Below are 8,818 nucleotides of genomic sequence, written 5' to 3' on the forward strand. Positions count from 1 at the left end.
GGTCTACCTAACTCATTCTGAGTATAAGTAGTCAAAATTGTCTGTTATGTGGTAAATCGATCGCCGTCTATAGCAATTGGGTTAAAGAATCTTATAGAAATGTAGATTGAAAAGCTAGTTAATTACTCTCATTTGCATGCATATATAGATGTCATGTGTACATGATGTATAATGCCCAAGAAAGAACAAAGTTAGATCCAAAATCTAAGAGATGCGTTTTCTTAGAATATGATAATGGAGTGAAGGGGTATTGTTTATAGGATCTTACTGCCTATAAGATTGTCATGAGCAGAGATGTTATCTTTGTAGAAGATTAACTACAAAGGAAAGATATGGATGATAGCACTGTAAAAGAAAAGTCAGAGACTATATCAGTATATATGAAAAATAATCCAGAAAAAGAAGATTTAGATTTTTTTTAAGCAACACCTGAGCATGAGGAATAAGAACTAGTCAAGTCCGAGGCTCTAAAAGTTCATCAGTCATCTCATGAATGACAACCACCACTGTGGCACTCGGAGTATGTTAAAGAGATCAATATTATATACTGTCTTTTAACAGATGACAGAGAGCCATCAACTTTCCACGAAACTTTAAATAACCTGAAGTTGCTTTGTAGATGATAGCAATGTAAGAAGAAGTTGAGCTCTACACAAGAATAAGACATGAGAATTTGTACTACTACTACATGGTAGAAAAACCATTGGTAACAAATGGGTCTACAATATCAAACACAATGACATTGATCAATTAGAGCAATATCATGCAAGATTGGTGGTGAAAGGCTAAGTTTAAAATTGAGGTATTGACTTGAATGAGATATTTTCTCCAGTAATTTGACTTACGACAGTCAAAGTAGTCTTAGCAATATGTGATATATTTGACCTACATCTAGAGCAGATAGATATGAAAACTATATTACTTCATGAAGAACTTGAAGAGAAAATTTATATGCTCCAACCAGAAGGTTTTACTAAAACAAATAAGGAGAACTTAATCTCCAGATTGAACAAATCTTTGTACAGTCTCAAACATGTGCTGAGGTATTAGTATAAGAGATTTGATTAGGTATTAGTCTTCTTTACAAGACTTAAAGAAAATCTTACGACGTTTTAACATACAGGATTGTAAACTAGTTTTTGTCCATTGTCTGTTAATTTCAAGTTATCCTCAAGTATGTGTCTTAGCAATGAAGCAGATAGGAAAAATATATTTTGAGTATTGAATGCATCAGTAATAAGAAGTTTGATGTTCGCTATGATATGCACAAGACCAAACATTACACAACCAGTGGGAATGGTTAGGCGATACATAACGAATCTTGGTGGAGACATTGAAAAAATATAAAGAAGATTCTGAAATGCATTCGGAGAACCTTTGTTATTGCATTATGTTATAGAGGATCAAAATTTACTGTCAGGGGCTATAAGGATTCGATTTTGCAAGAGATATTAATAACATGAAACCCACTACTAACTATGTGTTTACACTTGCAGGAGGAGCTGTTAGTTGGGTCTCAAAACAGCAGACCGTTGTGACTTTATTTATAATATAAAGAGAACACATGGCAACTACACAATCTTGCAAAGACGTTATTTGTATGCAAAGGTTATTGGAGAAGTTTGGGCATAAATAAGAAAATTTTTTCGTGTTTTGTGATAGTAAGAATGCCTTGCACATTACAAGGAATCCATCATTTCATTCCAGGACAAAGCACATAGGAGTTCAGTACCTTCATCTCGAAAGTAATAGAAGATAGAAGTGTGGATTTATAGAAAATCCATACTAGGGAAAACCTAGTAGATGTTTTGACTAAACCAATCAATGCTAACAAGTTTGTAAGAAGTAGATCATCATGTGACCTGGCGAAAAAGTAAGCAACATGAAAATAGCGAAGCAGAATTATGGATGGCAATTGTACCTGCAAATCCGCCCAAACCCATCCGCTAAAACCTGTTCGCTATAAGTAATTTTTTCGGTTACGAGCGAGTTTGGTATTACAAATTAAAACCCGCACATGGATGTGGGTGGGTTTGGTACTAACTTTATATTCGGCAGATACCCGCATTGATATCCGCCATACGCCTAATGTTTTTTTTAAATATTTTTAATTTAATTTTAATTAAAAAATTTTAATCTAAAAAATGTATAAAGAAAATAATGCAAAACTAAAGTAATAACCTAAACAAAACTAAAGCATTTCCCTTTGACTTAAGCTGCGCACCCATCTGACCATCTCTCATCTCTATCTTTATTCTTTTCTTCTTCAACTGTGAGCCTGTGATAATGAGGTAGCACCCAACTCCCTTCACTACTGACAACGATGCGTCGTGCTATTGCAGGTGCTTGAGTACTGTTGTTGTTGCAAACAATTTTGTGATTGTGGAAGGTACACAATTCTCATGCCTTTCCTAACAAAATGTCCCATATAAAAGTCAATCGCAATAGAGTTGGCCAAAAATTTGTAACTAATATGAATATTTAGGTTGCAAAGTGAAAAATAGCTTACAGTTCGTCAACAATCTATTAATTTTGTTACTTTTGAGTTTATTCTGTAAATAATCAGCCTAGCGTAAATAGTCTAACGCTCTAACTGGGATATTACTGAATTCCCTTCTTAATTTTTCATCACATCTTTGCTATAAATATGCCAGGTAATCCAATATCTGGTTCCATCCTAATAGAAATTAGGAGCCTGAAAATTTTGATCATCATAGACACTGAAAAATGTATCCTTATAGGAAGCATACCAATTTTTATTGTTGTTGCTTCTGAGTTGTTTCTGTGGTTGTGGAAGGTGCTTGTTCAGAATTAGCATGCTGCATGCATAATTTTGTACTTTCGGCTGTTGGTACCATTTAAATAATTTAAAATAACATATTAATTTGACATAATTTAATTTAGCATGTTTAAAATCAGCATGCATAATTTTGTACTTTCGGTTAGCTTAACTTGTTAACTTGATACAATTTAAAACCAATATTCTTGTATATTGATTTAAAATCTGTTGGAATTTTTAAGGTAAAAGATGGAGCAAGCTTTTGATCTCAGTGACAATAGTTCGCCTACAACAAGAACATAAAGCTTCAAACCAATCTCCAATAACATGTGAAGAACTTGCAAACATTGAGGTAGCTTCAACCCAAACTCCAGTTCCAGTACATGAAAAAGAAATTGCTTCTAGTGAGACTGAAAATAGTAAATTGACTAGTGATGTTTGGGAACACTTTAAAAGACAAAAAGTTGATGGGAAATTAGAATATGTAGCTGTTTGCAACTATTGTAATAAGAAATTAAGTGTGAAGCGTAAAAATGGCACCAGTCATTTACGCACTCATATGGGGTTGTATTTTATGCGGTCGAACCACACAGTCGAGTCAACTCAAAAGCAACTGCAAGTTAATAAAGAGAGTGGAAAATGTAAATTATCCACATTTTCTTTTAATCAAGAAACTTCAAGGAAAGAGCTTGCAAATATGATAATTATTCATGAGTATCCGCTGAGTATAGTTTAAAATTGGGCTTTTAAAAGGTTCGTTGGTTCTCTCCAGCCAATGTTTAAGTTTGTCTCTTGTAACACACTAAAAAGGGACATCTTGAAAATCTATGACTACGAGAGAGCTAAAACAATGAGCTTGTTGGAATCAAATCAGAGTAGAATTGCAATTACTACTGATATGTGGACTTCTAGTAACCAGCAAAAGGGATTTATGGCTATAACATCACATTTTATTTATGATAATTGGGAGCTACAAAGTCGTATCATTAGGTAGTTGTTGAGTGTTAGAAAATGTATATTTATAAAGGAGAAAATTGTCATTTTACATTTCAAGTATTACTAACACCCTTACTTTTATGTATTTAAGCTTCTTGTGATTTAATTACATGTGTTTTATTTTAATTAAGTATTTTATATATTTTAGGGGCACTATGGTCATTTCACAATGAACGAGAGATCAGACGGCAAAACGGACATCACTTTTAAACTTAGGACGATCGAAAACCTTAGGAGGAGCATAAAAGGAAAAATGACACTGTTCACATGTACGGTACTATTCACATGTACGGTACTGTCTACGTTACTGTTCACGACATTGTTTACATAGACGGATCGATGACGTGGCATTGACCGATGATGTGGCATTTGTTAACATAAATATGTTAATAATATTGATTTTGATGATAATAAACTTTAAATGGTTTTTTGATAAAAATGTTGAAGCTATTCCTTAATAAACGAAAGCTTTAATAATCATTCCATTCATTTTTTCATAAAAGATGGACTTTCAAATTAGAAAAAGATTCTCTGCAAAATCTGGTTTAAAATGTAATTCTGGATTTAAACGGTGAACCGTTTATTTAAAACGGTTAACCGATTAACACCAGAGAGCAACGTATTGCCTAAGCTCTAACCGTTTATGAAAAATGGAAAACACAAAAGATGGGAAGGCTACTGGAACTTAACGGTGAACCGTTTATTTAAACGATTAACCGATAACATCCAGAATTGAAAATTGTCCTCCTCTGGCACTGATTAACAAAATCGGATAAGGCTAAATTATTTTGCAGGTTGCTGGAAACAAACGGCGAACCGTTTATTACAAACGGTCAACCGATAATATCCAGAGAAGTCATTTCATGCAAATCCTTAACTGTTTACTTTAAACGGATAACTGATATTCATCTTGCAGGTTTCTGGAATTTAACGGCGAAAGGGTAATCCTAAACGGTAAACCGTTTATTTGAAATATGGTTCAACGGTAACTTTTGACCAGCCTAAACGGTTAACCGTTAATGGTTAACGGCGAACTGTTTTCAGATCGACAGTTTGCAACGGCTAATTTTTCAGCTCCAGATATAAATAAGCTCATTCAAATTCAAAGGAGGTTGATCACAACACGACCATTGAGCTAATATTCGAGAATACAATCTTCATAGAGCTTAGAACACATTCTTACTTCATCTATTCATATATTAAGCATCATTGTGTAATCTTATATATTGTGAGAGGCAAAACAACTTTGATATCTTTTGTTTTTGAGTGATTGTAAGTGTTGGGATACACTTGGGATAAAGAGATTGGGTTAATCTCTTGTTGTAAAGGTTATTGACACTTTGGAAGTCAAGTGTAAGCATTTAAAGCCTTGGAGGCTTGCTTAGTGGAATCCTCAAGCCCGGAAAGCTTGGAGGCGTGGACGTAGGCGAGGTTGGCCGAACCACGTAAAAATCTATTTGTTTGAATCCCTCTTCCTTTATCTTTTTATATTGTGATCAACTTAATTGTTATTGTTTTGAATTTGGATTATATTTGCATTAAGTGTTTTCTTTATAAGTTGAATAATTTTTTAGAAACCCAATTCACCCCCCCTCTTGGGTTGCATACTTGTATTTCAATTGATATCAGAGCCTTGTTCCCTTATTAGGACTTAATCGTCTAGAGTGTAAGAATCATGGCAACCCTAAATGATTCAACCTTTAAAGAAGGGCAATCTACAATTAGACCACCATTCTTTGACGGTAATGACTATGCTTATTGGAAAACTAGAATGAGAATCTATTTGCAAGCTTTCGATTATGAAATTTAGGAAGTTGTATGTGATGGTTCGTTTTTGCCTCTAACTAAAAATGAATTCGGGGAAGATATTCCAAAACCTTCAAGGGAATAGAATGAGTTGGAAAAGAGAAAAGCTTCTCTAAATTCCAAAGCTATGAATGCTTTATTTTGTACACTTGATAAGAAAGAATTTCATCAAGTATCTAGTTGTGAAAGTGCCAATGAAATTTGGCACAAACTTGAAGTAGTTTATGAAGGCACAAATCAAGTGAAAGAGTAAAAAATTAATAGGTACACTCGACAATATGAGTTGTTCCAAATGGAACAAAATGAGAGTGTGTACTCTATGTATACGAGATTTACGGACATAGTAAACACCCTAGGAGCCCTAGGAAAGATCTTCTCAAATAGCGAAAAAGTTAAGAAAATCATTAGGTAACTTCCAAAAGAATGGAGACCTAAAAGAACCGCTATTGAAGAGACCAATGATTTAAATACTTTACCTCTTGATGATTTAATTGGTTCTCTCATTTCATATGAAGAAGATTTGGCAGCAGAAAAAAGGCATGAGGAGATAAGAAAAGCATTGCTCTCAAAGCTTCAAAATATGAGAGTGATGGGGAGAGTGAACCGAATGATGAAGAGCTAGCCATGCTAGCAAAGAGGTTCAGAAAATTCTTCAAGAAAACCGGAGAGCGAAGAAATTTCAAAAACTTCAAGAACCAAAGGGAAAAGAAAGAGGTAATCACATGCTATGAATGCAAGAAGCCTGGCCATATAAGATCGGAGTGCCCACTTATCAACAAATTCAAAAAGAAAGCAATGGTTGCAACTTGGATGATAGCGAGGAAGATTCAAGTGATGAAGAAGGATTACAAGAAGTATCAAACTTAGCGCTTATGGCAATAGGAGGGGATGATGATCTCAATGAGGTAAGTGATCCCACTTATGATGAATTGTATGATGCTTTTAAAGAATTACATAATGAGTTGATGAAGATTGGTAAAAAGAATGTATGTCTTAAAAAGGAAATGGCAAAGCTGAAAAATGAAAATGATTCTCTAAATACAAAAATTGCATGCCTAGAAGTGGAGAACAAAACATTGCATGACGAAATGGCATTATCAAATGAGAAACCAAGCATCTCACATGAGCATTTATAATCACACATAGATGAGTTGAAAAATGAAAACGAAATGCTTAAGAAAAAGAGCAATGAGTTGAATGAGATTATTTTGAAATTTACAAATGGGCAAAAGATGTTGGATAATATGCTTAACTCACAAAAATATGTTTTTGATAAAGGAGGACTTGGGTATAAGCCTAACTTGAAGCAAAAATATTATAAGAGTTATTTTGTTAAAGATACCTCCACTAGTGCTCATAAGATAGTTTGCCATTATTGTAATCAAAATGGTCACATGAAATATAGATGTTCCGTGAAAAGGAATGCATATTATGGTGTCAAATGCATTTGGGTTCCAAAAGGAACCGTTCCTAACTCTCAAGGACCCAAAAAGCTTTGGGTACCTAAAACTTGAGATTTTCCTTGTAGGGCTTGAAGAAGAAGAAAAATAAATGGTACTTGGACAGCGGTTGTTCAAGGCACATGACCGGAAACTATGCATGGTTCTCAAGCTTCACTAAAATTGAAAATGGTGGAGAAGTATCTTTTGGAGACAATTCAAAAGGAAAAATTCTTGGAATTGGAAATGTTGGTAAAGTTTCTTCAACTCTAATTGAGAATGTATGTTTGGTTGAAAACTTGAAACACAACTTAATTAGCATTAGTCAATTATGTGACAAAAGTTATAAAGTTATCTTTGATAAATTTAGTTGTGTTATTGAGAACTCATGTGATGGCAAAATCTTGTTTGTTGGTAATAGATGTGGTAATGTTTTTCCGCATTACATGATGATAGTTGGCTATGGTATAGAAGATTAGGTCATGCAAGCATGGATTTGATTTCAAAAATCGTGAAAAATAATTTAGTTAAAGGTCTTCCAAAAATCAGTTTTCAAAAAGATAGAATTTGTGAAGCATGCCAATTTGGAAAACAAATCAAAACTTCCTTAAAAAACAAGAATCATCTCTCTACTTCAAAACCACTTCAATTGCTTCATATAGATTTATTTGGACCTTCTAGATATGCTAGTTTAAGTGGCAAATATTATGCATTTGTAATTGTGGATGATCATTCTATATACACATGGGTATTGTTCTTAGCTAATAAGGATGATGCAATTGATGTATTTCGAATTTTCTATAAAAAGGTTCAAAATAAAAAAATGTTATTCTATTACTTGTATTAGAAGTGATCATGGTGGAGAATTTGAAAATCATGCATTTGAAAATTTTTGTAATGACCTTGGCATTGAACATCAATTTTCATCACCTAGGACTCCACAACAAAATAGAGTAGTAGAGAAAAAGAATAGGTCTATTCAAGAAATGGCTAGGACCATGTTGAATGAAAACTCTTTGCCTAAGTATTTTTGGGCCGAAGCCGTCAACACCGCTTGTTATGTTTTAAATCGGGTGTTGATTAGACCTAATCTTAATAAAACTCCATATGAGTTTTGGAAAGATAGAAAACCAACATTGACTATTTTAAAGTTTTTGGATGCAAATGTTTTGTTTTGAACACAAAAGATAATCTTGGTAAATTTGATCCAAAATTTGATGTTGGCATTTTTCTTGGTTATTCAAATTCAAGCAAAGCTTATAGAGTTTATAATAAAAGAACTTTAGTTGTGGAAGAATCTATGCATGTTTCATTTGATGAGTCTAACCCATTCTCTATGGAGAAAGTTGTTGTTGATGATAATACAGAAGAAGAACAACAAGAAGAAGCATCGAATGACAACCAAGAAGACGCGCCACATGGAATTCAAGAAGAACATCATGAAGAAACAAATGCAAAGCAAAATGAAGGTACTTCACAAACACTCCCCAAGGAGTGGAGGTATGTATCCTCTCACCCTAAGGATGTAATTTTAGGAGATCCCTCACGAGGTGTTACCACTAGATCATCCCTTAGAAACACATGTGAGCATGCTGCATTTATTTCTCAAATTGAACCAAAATCCTTTGCGGATGCGGAAAATGATGAATCTTGGATTATGGCAATGCAAGAGGAGTTGAATCAATTTGAGAGAAATAATGTGTGGGAGTTAGTTCCTAATCCAGAACATTAATCTATTATAGGTACTAAATGGGTATTTAGAAACAAAATGGATGAATCCGGTGTGGTTGTAAGAAAT

The sequence above is a fragment of the Citrus sinensis genome, chromosome 9, assembly GCF_022201045.2.
Source record: "Citrus sinensis cultivar Valencia sweet orange chromosome 9, DVS_A1.0, whole genome shotgun sequence".
Lineage (NCBI taxonomy): Eukaryota > Viridiplantae > Streptophyta > Magnoliopsida > Sapindales > Rutaceae > Citrus > Citrus sinensis.